Here is a 12,586-nt window from a genome sequence, read left to right as displayed (position 1 = left end):
AACATGACAGGTTTGTTTGTTTTTTAAAAACATAAACTGCAGAGATTTTGTTGACTCCCGACCTAGTCATACGTCTTTCCTTTAAAACAGCACTAACATGGGATTGACAGCTGTAAAACCTCCACAGTGCTATATCTAAAATATGCCAGTTTTGCAGTCTTGCTGTTCCTCATTTTACTTCCACAAAAGGAACAGTAAAGAAAATAAAACTGTTTATTATTTTTGTCTCTCGCAAAGTATCATTTTCTGAATGTATCGTTGCATAAAATATTTTTCTTGAGAATGGAATTTAAATTGAATAGAACTGGTCTATCAAATAGCTGGAAATAATTGGCAGGCATGGTTTAACTCAGAATTGAATTCAGTCTTGGATAGCACTGCAAATTTATTTATCTGAAGAGTTACTTGTGCAATATATTGCCTTTTTTATGGAAACTGCATGAAGCAAGAGGAAAAAAATGAAACAAAAAAAAATCCCTGTAATAACTTTCAACTTCTTAAAGTTCTAAAAATATTTGCCTTTGCAGTTCTGATTGATAGTAAACATTAAATGGAATTCATTCAAAACAAGCTTTCTTTTCTGAATCAAATCTAGAAGCAAAATGGAATCATTTAGAATCATTTAGTAAGAATTCATGTTCAATTATTTTCCCTGTAGCTCACAATTATTACATTTCTGTTTCCTCTTTATAATAAATATGGAAAATGTTTTTTGTGTGTGATTTTAATTTAATTAGGTTTGTATTACAAAAATACATTGTTATAGTTTGCATTCTCACTGTTCTGACCAAAACCCGAATAAACAAGCAACCAACCAAACAAAAAACCCACATGTATAAAGTATTATTTAATAGATCACATAATAAGATAACGCAAAAATTACTTACAAAACTTTGTCTGAATATTTCTCTTTAAGTTAATAATTTTGCAAAAGACCACACATCAGCAATTTAAAATATTGCAGTTGCTTTTACAAAATAATCATTACAAGTATTTCTCCCACAGTCCATCTCAGACATCTCTAAACCGAGCTGTCCCACTGTGAACCAGAACTGAAGGGAAGCTCCTGGCACCCTATTTAAGGGAAAATGGCAGTCATGAGAGACAGGAGATACATAGAGGACACATGGAAGGAGAAATGGAAGTAACGGAGGAAAACATGGAAGAGGCAATTTTTGTGGACGAAGCTAGAGAGGAAATCTTGAAAGAAGGCACAATGTTCAAGAGGATGTACTTCTACAGGACTGAAGGAAGACCATAGTGGGGCAGCGACATGCCCAAGGAACTACAGTCAGCAAGCAACCCATGGCAGGACAGGGACATTCCAGAAGTACTGCAGCCCACAGGTGACCCATGCTGAAGTAGAGAAAAATTATTAAATAACATGGGGCAGTGGAGGTAAAGAAACAGGAGAAACAGTATGCAGAACACTGACCTCACAGCTCTGCACTGCCTGTCACCTTGGAGAAGCAATTGGGAGAGACTGCATGTATCTTACAATGAAAACAGAACCATCAACCAGGAATGGGTAGGTAAGGTATTGAATAGCTTAATTCTTTATTTTTTCCACCACATTACTCCAAAGTTTGCAGGAATTGCCAGTAAATTTAGTTAGATAAAATACTCCAAGGTAAGAATATTTTACCTGTGACAGGTAGGAAAACTGAAACTACAACAGGTCAAACAATAGTCACTTGACTACCAGGAATGCTATTACATTTAAAACATACTTAGAACCAGCTCAGGACAAGGCAAATATTCTGATTACTCTACTGTCAAGTGAGTACCAAGTTCGCTGCACAAGTAGATACTTGTGGGGGAAAACGAAGATAAAGTATAGATTAAGCACTTTGTGAACTGATCCATACCTAGACCATAGTCACTGTATTAAAAATTAATACAAGACAGTGAAGTTCACAGAGAATCTGTTAGTGCAGAGGGCAAAATTGTATATATTTTGCGTTGGTGAGGGAGGATGATTCCTCTGGCCTAAATCTAACCTCATCCTGTAGATTGAATAAATATTAACCCTTAGACCCTAAGGGTTGGACTTGATGATCTTGGAGATCTTTTCCAACTCAGTTGATTCTATGATTCTATGATGTGCTCCCAGACTCCGTCTTTCAATGTGGTTTCATACAAAAGTAATCCAGGTTGCAAGCTTCAACGCTTCTTTAAGACAGAAAAATGCATTCAGCATAGAAAACTGTGAGTTTTCCTTCTTTTTAAAGTGAACTGCTGATTGAAATAAAACTCACATGTAGATAAACTGTTTAATAGCCACTAATGAGACGATTGCCTTAGTATGTCTTTGAATCCTTTCATTAACCTCTACTGTTAAAAGCATTTGTTTATGGCTGTGTCAAGAGATTTCATAGTTTAATTATTTCATGCAAAATCACTTTCATTCTGTTCATTTTATAAGTCTGATGTGTCTGAAAACTTTATGTTCTGGTGACAGAAGTGTTGAATAATACTCCTTTATTTCCCTTGTTTGAGCTCTATATGATTATACAGACCATTGGTCTTCTTTCTGTGTGCCATCATTTTGTTCCAATGTACCTTTTACAACTGAAAGATTTCTCATCTATTTCCAATCTACCATTTAAAGTTGTTATATATTTAGCTCATCACTACCTTATCTCATTAACAATGGGCATTTGGGGATTGTCAAAAGAGGAGTCATGGCAGATTTGGAACTGTGGATTTCTCCACTACCATTAGTATTCAATGAAGTGCTGTTTTTCAAAGGTTTTAAACTCTTTTCAAACTCCCTTTCATCCCCTCTGTCATCCAGCTTGCACTAGTTACATATTTTTTATATTTTCAAATTTATAATCATCCTTTAATTTTGATTTCTTCATATGTATTAGTTAAGAATTTTTTTTTTGTTCATATTTTGCTGAGTACTTTCTTATCTTATGCAGATTCACAGAGTGGTTGAGGTTAGAAGAGACCTTTGAAGGCCATCTGGTCTAACTACCCCTGCTCATGCAGGACCACCTACAGTAAATAGCTTGGGAACACATCTAGACTGATTTTTAGTATCTCCAAGGAGGAAGATACACAACCTACCTGGACAACCTGTGCAAGTGCTCAGTCAACTTCATAGTAAAAGAAAACATTTCCTGATGTTCAGATTGTGCCCATCGCCTCTGGTCCTGTCACTGGGTCCCACTGAAGAGAGCCTGGCTTCCTCTTCTTTGCTTCCTCTTCTTTGCTTCCTCTTCTTTTTTCCCAGTTCAGGGAAAAAAACATTTATTGCCAATTAACAACAGAGTGGGATAACAAGAAATAAAAACTAGACCAAGACCGCATGACGCTTGCTCTGACCCACACGAGGGCAAAAATTTGTCTCTTCTCCAAGAAGACAACCCTCTACTACCAAAACCTTGCCACATAACACCTGTATATGTGTATGTGACTTCATGTTGGCCCAGTGTGAGTGCAAGGGTCTGTGTGTCCCACACTTTCATCAGTCTTTGCTGTCATTGAGAGGAAAACAGGGAGTTTCTTTTCTCCAACTGCTCTATACACCAATTTGCATAAGAATAATGCACAATTAAAAATCATCATCAAATTTACTTCACAATACTTAATAAATATTCATTTTCAAAATTTCATTTAACATTTTTGGAATGAAGCAATATTACTTTAATTTGCATTATGCAAACATGACTACTAATACTAATGTTGTAATTTAATTATACAGTAAATATAATGAAACTACTTGGTTTAAAGGAACATAATTTATGGCAAATAGTTTAAAGAACTAGTGTTATCTGTCTGAACCACACAGCTCAGATATTTCTGTTCAACAATTTAAATTGCCAATATTATCCTCCAATACAATTCCTCTACAATTAAAATCTTCCTGGCTTATTAGAAGGTTCCTAGCCAATACAGCTACTTAATTATTCTTATGTTGGTCATACAAGGGAGATATTCTTGTTTTCTTGTGTTTTTATTTCCTCTCTTCATTCCTGTGATAGACCTATATGATAAAAGCCAAATTCAAATAAAAATCTGAATATTTAATTAAGAATTTTTCATTTTACTCCGTGGAAATCTCTCCATATATACATACATCTATGTCTATATCATCTATGTCTATATCTATATCCACATCTATATATTAAGAGAATTCAGGTCCACTTGTACAAAGTGATTTAATGCAATGAAGTTTACTATTTACTGTTGTATCAATAGTTTACACCACAGGAGTCTTAAGTCAAGAATATCACAAATTTAGCAACTAAACTACAATCCTGAAGACCTGGAATCTTTTATCTCTCCTTTCATGGGAATCATCATTGAGCATTTGCAGTGGGTTTCTGTGGCTGGGTTTTGGTAGCAGGGAGAGGGCTACAGGGGTAGCTTCTGTTAGAAGCTGCTAGAAGCTTCCCCTGTTCTGTGGAGCCAATGCCAGCTGGCTCCAGGACGGACTTCCTGCCGCTGGCCAAGGCTGAGCCAATTAAGAGTAATAGTAATGCCTCTGTGATAACATATTTAAGAAAAGAAGATTGTTGCGCAGAAGAAATTCCAGCCAGAGAAGAGCAGAGTGAGAACATGTGAACAACAATGCAGACACCAAGGTCAGTGCAGAAGGAGGGGCAGGAGGTGCTCCAGGCACAGGAGCTGTGGTGTAGCTGTGCCCCTGTAGCCCATGGAGGACCACTGGGGTGCAGAGACCCACTTGCAGTCCATGGAGAAGCCCATACTGGAGCAGGTGGATGCATGAAGGAGGCTGAGACCCTGTGGGAGGCCCAGAATGGAGCGGGGTCCTGCCGGAGACCTGCAGCCTGTGGAGAGGGAAGCCCACGCTGGAGCAGGTTTTTCCCAGGTAGGACTTGTGGCCCCTGTGGGGGACCCACGTCAGCACAGCTCATTCATGAAGGACTGCACCCCATGGAGGAGTGACCCACGGGACAGCAGTTTGGGAAGAACTCTCACACTGGAGAGATTCATCAAGAACTGTCATCTGTGGGAGGGACCCCAGAGGTACAGGGGAAGGACTCCCCTCTCTGAGCAGCAGCAGAAACAACAACTGACGGTAACCCCCACTCCCTGTCCCCCTGCACCGCTGGGGGGGGAGGAAAGAGAACACGGAAGGAAGGAGGGGTGGGGGGAAGGTGTTTTTAACACTTTTATTTCTCACTCTTTGGTTCTTATCCTGTTAGTAATAAATATAAGTACTATCCCCACTTTAAGTCTTGTTTTGCCGGTGAAGCTAATCAGTCACTGACCTCTCCCAGCTCTTATTTCTACTTATGAATTCTTAGCTGTTTTTTTTTTTTTCTCTCTCCTCTGTCCAGTTGCAGAGGGAGAGTAAGAGAGCGATTTTAGTGGGTACCTACCAATCCTCTGAACTGGCAGCTCCCAGGGCCAGAGTTTTACAGTCAGAGAGAAATTTTTGTGGATATGGCTTAGGGGTGATTATGGTGGTGCTAGGTTTATGGTTTGACTAGATGATCGTGAAGGTATCTTACAACCTTGATGATTCAGTGATTCTGTGTTTTCTGTAGTGAAACATATTCATAAGTAAACCTGTTTATTTTTTTCCTTAAAAAAACCCATGTCTAATTTGCACTTACAAATTATGTTTTGTGAGACAATGAATGCCTCAGAGATTCCAAGCATAGAGTAATTTGAATAATTGTGTGCTATGTTAAGTGACCAACAATTCCTTAAAAAATATGTGTTTTCTAGCAGTTTTCATTCAGAGGAACCTGAACCCATAGAGTGTAGGTCCGTGTTTAAAACTAGAAACAGTTTGCTCTATAGTTATCTGTTGGTAAATGCTGACTTTTCATGTCAATAAATGCCTTTTCGTGAGGAACATCAGGAAACACAGCAGGAAGCAAACTAGAAGCTGTATTGCTGGCAAGTGGAAGTCAGATGAGGAAGAAGAGACAGCTGTAGGTGTGCTGACATTCAGCAGTAGGCTTGCTAATAAAGCAAAATTTTCCAGTGTGGTCAAAGAATCAAAGATACTTTAGTAACACAAATGATATCTTTGGGAAAACATGATGCCTCTGTACATCCAGTACAGATTCCAACTGTGGAAGAATGAGAAAGTACATATATGTTTAGAAGATTTGTAGGAGAGGAATAAAAATTGAAAACATCTGAGAAATTAATATTGCTGAACAGTTCCACATATAAATTTTATGTGCAGATTCCATGTATTTTAGTAAACAATAATAATTGTTAATGCTAGTTATTTTTAAGTCTCATTTCCTGTGTAAGGTTTGTTTGTTTGTGTATTTGTTTTCAGTAGCAACACAGTCTCAAAATGTTACCACTTAGGAAAATGAAATTTGGGATATTTTTGTAAATTTGGATAATTTTTCACAAATCTTTCTTGGAGACATAGTTAATTTATCATCATAAAATATTTTGAGTAGAGTTTGAAAGTGTATCTATAAAACCCTCAGAGGCCTCTGTAACAGGCAAGACGGACATTCCATCCTCAGATCATAACTGAGCATGTTGTAGCAGTTGTGTTAGTCATGTAGGGGTATTTAGAGAAAAATATTTATAGAAGCATACACTCATATGTATATATAGCATCTTTCTGTTGCTCAATCTTTCAGTGACTGAAATGAAGCACAAGGAGGTAAAATACATGATGGTTGATAGAGAAAAATTCCTCAACTTAATCATTGAACAATAATTTGGGTAGTGAGACTTTTATACTTAGGATCTATTGAGGCTGAATTTTTCCTCAGTGAATCTATTTAAGCTCTCCTCAACCACCTTATTGTCCTTCATGTGTATGGAAATACTGGAAATGTTTTCCAGGAAGATTTGCTCCATAAACTTTCCACAGCATGAGGTAAGGATGACGAACTTCTAGATCCTCCCTCTTGTCCTGTTTTGAAGACTGGCTTTACACTGTTGTTTTTCCAGTCGAGACCTTCCCCTCCCTCCATATTAATAGAGACTAATCTCTCAATTGAATGAATTTACTACCTTAGCACAATTAGATATATCCCATCCAGTCTCATAGATTTCTATGTAACTTATTTATCTGTGTAGTCCCCAAGTCTATAAACTTCATGAAGTTCAAGAAGATCAAATTATCTTGAAGAAGGTCTTGTAAGGCCTTGTAAGGTCTTGAAAGAGCAATCCCGAATATCAGCACACATTGGGCAATAAATTGATAGAGACAAGACCTTCAGAAAAGGACTTGAGGATACTGATGGACAAAAAATTTGATATGAGTCAGCAATGAACAGCCCAGGAAATCAATCTGGGCCTAATTTTACAGATCAGCCAGGTTTTACAACCCAGAATTTACAGCTCAGAAAGACAATCCTATCCTGGCCAGCACACTGAGGGAGGTATTCCTCTTTCTTTACTCCACTCTTGTAAGACCCCACCTGGAATATAAATCCAGTTCTTGCATCTCCAGTACAGGAAAGACATGGACCTATTAGAATTGGGTCCAAAGAGGAGCCACTGAAGTGGTCAGAGGGTTGGAACACCCCTTCTATGAAAAAGAACAAGGCTGAGACTCTTGAGATTGTCTAGCCTAGAGAAGAAAAAGCTCTTGGGAAACCTTATAGCAGCCCTCCAGTAACTAGAAGGGGCCTACAGGAAAGCTAAAGAGGGACTCTTTCACAAAAGCATGAAGTGATAAGACATGAGTTAACAGCTTTAAACCGAAAGGGAGTAGGTTTAGATCGGACATAAGGAAGAATTATTTACTTGAGAGTGGTGTGACACTAGAACAGGTTGCCCAGAGAGGTGGTAGACAGCCTAGCATTGAGAGTGTTCAAGGCCAGGTTAGATGGGTAATTGAGAAATTGAATGTCGTGGGAGTGCCCCTACCCATGTCAGTTGGGGTTTGTCAAACAAGCGAAGAATTTTTACTTATGCTCTGTGTGCTTAAATGAGAAATTATTTTTTATTCTCCATGGTAGTAAATATCCATGACAGGTATTTTGCAAGGTATAAGCGTTTTTACAAACAATACTTTTAGAAAGGCTGTCATTTATGAGTTTCAGTGTCTATTCAAACTGGATTTCTGAATGATGAGGTATTCTCTGAGTGCTACTGCAAACAGATTTCAATCTAAGTGTTCATGAACCGTACACTTGGGCATTTCCACCATTAGTTTCTCTCCTTTGAGCTTTATAAATCATAACTATTTTATAACAAGGGAATCACAAAAAAGACTATGAATAACTCACATTTTAGGATTGATGGTCATTGTACAATTTACAAGCCAGTGTTCTTTAATACCTTTATCAATGACATAGACAGTGAGACTAAGTGCACCCTCAGCAAGTTTGCAGATGACACAAAGTTGAGCAGTGCAGTTGTCACAGCAGAAGTAAAAGGTGCCATCCAGAGGCACCTGGACAAACTTCAGAAGTCTGCTCATGGGAGTCTCATGATGTTTGACAAGTCCATGTGCAAGGTTCTGCACCTGGGCCGGGACAATTCCAGATACGAGTACAGACTGTGAGAACTCACTGAGGGCAACTCTGTGGAGAAGGACTTGGGGGATCTGGTGGCCAAAAAGCTGGACATGAGCCAACAGCATGAGCTCACTGCACAGAAGACCAACTGTATCCTGGACTGAATCAAAAGGAGTGTGAGCAGCAGGTTGAGGGAAGTGATTCTGCCCTTCCAGTCTGCCCTTGAGAGACTCCACCTGGAGTATTGTATCCAGGTCTGGAGTCCTCAGCACAAGAAAGATGTGAACATGTTGGAGTGAGTCCAGAGGAGGGCCACAAAGATGATCAGAGGGCTGGAGCACCTCTCCTACGAACACCGTCTGAGAGAGCTAGGGTTGTAAAACATGGACAAGAGAAGGCTCCTAGGACAGCTCATTGTGGCCTTTCAGTACTTAAAGGGGGCTTATAAAAAAAGAGAGAGAGTTAATTTTTACACAGGCAGATGGTGATAGAATAAGGGGGAACAGTTTTGAACTAAAAGAGGAGAGATTTAGACTAGACTTTAGGAAGTCAGAGGGTGGTGAGATACTGAAAGAATTTGCCTGGAGAAGTTGTTCAAGGCCAGGCCTTGAGAAACTTAATTCGATGGGTGGCATCTGTGTCCATGTAAGGCAGGTTGGAACCAGGGTCCATTCCAACCCAAGTCTTTCTGTGATTCTGTGACTTCATATACAGGAGTTTATCCAATTATTCAGAAATACCTGAATACTCACAAAACTCCTACAAATCACTATACTAAGTGATATGATAACTAAGATACTAGATAACTAAGAACAAGAAATGACAACAAACTACAAAAATAAAATAACAGCAACAAACAAACACATCCCACAGCCAAAAAAGAACCCAAACCTCAAATCTTTTACTCTAATTTTGATTAAATGTAAACCTATTGCCTAGACAGAATGTGAAGGCACCATCCTTGAAGAAATGCCAAATATGATAGAAAACAGTCCTGAGGAAGTTGCTCTGTTTGATCCTGCTTTGAAAAGCAAGGATTTGGACCTGATGATCTCCAGAGGTCACTTCTGACTTCAATCATTTAATGTTTCTAGCAATTTCACTATTTTGCTTCTCTGAAACTAATTTTCTTCTCTACAGTATGATGAAACATGAATGTTTTAAAAATATGTTTTTCATATTTGTATCTCTTCAGTCAACTATGAATGTGGGCAGGAATCATGATCTGTTCACCCAGACCGCAGACACCACAGCACAAAAAGAATGAAAATTCTCTATGAGAATTTAAACATTAAAATGTCACAATTTGAGCTTTGTTTCCTTTTCCCTTTTTTTTTTCTCCTTGAATTTGAAGTATGAGTTTGCAAATGCTTCCTTCCTTTTGTTTATGATCTCCATGTATTATGTAAGCAAGGACGGAGTATATTACTATTGAGAAACAGTATCTTCTAACAGTATTTCATATAATGCTAAATAATTTCATATTTACAATTAAAATTTCCTGCTAGCAATAAATGGAGGTATTGGTAGCAGAAGCAATCTAAGTTTTACAGAACAGATTGCTCCAAGGTGTTATTCAGATTAAAATGAGAAGGATCATGTGAACATCCCTATGTATCTTCTAAGTTGCTGCCTTCATTTGAAAGTGTTAACAGTGGTATGATAAACCCAGACCTAAAGTATCAAATTTCTGACATAGAATTAAAACTTTGACCAATATTAAAAGCTGCATTGAAATACAAATTGAATTACGCAGTGAATTAACCTTGACCTGCTGCCAGATTCCCACCCAGCCTCTCTCTCTCTCCCCCTCCTTGGCAGGATAGAGAAAGAAAATAAAATTAAAAAGCTCATGGGTCAATATAAAGAGAGGGAGAGCACTTAGCAGTTACCATCACTGGCAAAAGAGAGTCAATTTAGGGCAAATTATTTTACTTTATTGCTAAGTAAAATAGATCTGGATGACTGTAAACAAAAGCAAAACTAAAACATGTTCCCCCCCCCCTTCCTTTTGCAATAAATTTGTTTCAAACTTTCATCTCCAATTCTTTTCCCTATTTCCTGCCCAGCGGGGCGGAGATTATGGGGTGCAGGAGGTCGTGGTTAGTCCATGACAGTTACTCTCTGTTGCTCCTTCCTTCTTACATCTTTGCCCATCTTCTCTCTGGATCCTCTCCACGCACTTAAATCCTTCAGAGTAAACCTGTTCCAGAGTAAGTCCTCCATGGACTACTTTCCTGTCAGAAAAATCTGCTCCAGGGTGGGCTCTCAGCAGATCACTGTTCCTTCAGGAAATATCCGTTTGCTCTGGTATGGGGTCCTCAGTGGTATAGACTGCAATGTGGTTATCTGCTCTGCTGTGGTTCTCTCTAAGGGCTTCAGGGGAATCTCTTGTGCAGTGTCTACAGCACCTCCTACTCCTCTTTCTTAGGTGTTCTTAGGGCTGCTTCTCACTTTATTTCCTCACTTCTCACTACCTGTGCAATATTTTACCCTTTCCTAAATATTTTTGCCTAGAGGTACTATCAGCTTGGCCGATGGACTGGGCTATGTACTGTAGTGGGTCTGCTGTGCAACCAGCCGGAACCAGCTGAGTCCAGCATGTGGCAGCTGCTGGTCTCTACTCACAGAGGCTACTCCTGTAGCTCCCCACTACCAGAAACTTGCCTCTTACACCTCCTAGAAAAAAATCTTGAAGAAAGTTACAAATGCAAATAAAAATATCAAAATTTCCTTGTATTTGAAGTCGCAGTTTGAAACACAGTTTGAAACAAATCATGATAAAAAGCTACTGAATGATCAAATCTTTTTTCATTCAGAAACCTGCACTCAGATACAATCATGAGCCAAGGTACACAGAGATATTGATGAAGAGAAATGGATATGTGAAGAACTGCAGCCACTACAATAAATGTAAGTTGTAAGAAAGAAACAATTTTGGTATAAATGACAATTTTCCTATTGTATATTTTTATTCAATGTTACTAATTCTTTCTTGGAAAGAAGTTATTTTAAATCAGTCATGCCAGCAGGGTTATGTGATTACTAGGAAGCTAATCATAAAAAGCAAAAGAACCTTGAAAAATTCATAATTTAGAATTTCAGAGTCATTATCATCCCAGAGCATATATAAAAATAACCTTTATATATATGTATATGTAGATATATGGGCACATGTGAACACATATAAGCAAAAACATCTGATGTAGTTGGAGTCCAAGTCAGCCTGATTTTACCTTTTTTCCTCCTTCTGAATAAAGTGTCTTTGTCCCCTAGGACAGAGACAAGATCTCAGCGCGAGATCCTGTTTGCCTAAAGATTGGGCACTTAAAATAAATTACTATAATTTTCCCTGGCTTTTTCAAGCACAATATTGGGAAACAAATCTCACAAACAAAGGAGAAAATTGTTAATCTATATGATAAAAAAAATCTCATATAGTTCCTGGGAGAGTGGTCCAAATGATGTGCAAAACAAAAAGTATCAAGCAAAGTACAAGAAAAGCTGCTTTACTGTTTGTTAACTTTCAAAAATATTTTTATGCTCCTATGGGTATTCTGTGGACAGTGGACTAACTTCAACAGCTAGAAATGAACAAGGATCAACCTTATCTGAATGTTTATCAGCTGATGAGTGGCATATGTGGGAGCTCTCAATTAGTTACCGAAAGCAAATAAAGCCCATTATATTCACTTTTGGGTTAAGTTCTGCAACCCACAAGAAAAGGTAACGTCATGTCTTCATAGGAATTGTAGTAATCGTGCCTACTAAGAACTCTGTTAAGTTTATTAAATATACTTTTAAAACTACATACCATTCTATCTTAAACACAAATGGTCTTAGGCAGAATATAGCTGCTGAGATGGTTTGTTCAGTCAAAGAAGCAAGTGTCAAGGGAAACCATGTTCCAAATTTTTTCAATTCTTCATTATTATGGCAGAGAAGGCAAAAAAGAAGAAAACTTTTGTGATGGGAAGAAACCATTGTAGGCCAAAATGTGATAGTACTGCTCACAGCTGAATCAAGTATGTGACTTCTGCTGTGATTGTGATCAGATCATTTAAATTTAATTTGCATACAGTCTATGAATCTTATATTAGTTTAATTTACATGAAAAATAGTCCCCCACAAAGCTCTTAACATTTTTAAAAGCTCTT

Source organism: Pseudopipra pipra, chromosome 2, assembly GCF_036250125.1.
Source record: "Pseudopipra pipra isolate bDixPip1 chromosome 2, bDixPip1.hap1, whole genome shotgun sequence".
Classification (NCBI taxonomy): Eukaryota; Metazoa; Chordata; class Aves; order Passeriformes; family Pipridae; genus Pseudopipra; species Pseudopipra pipra.
Note: the sequence above shows the minus strand (reverse complement) of the source record.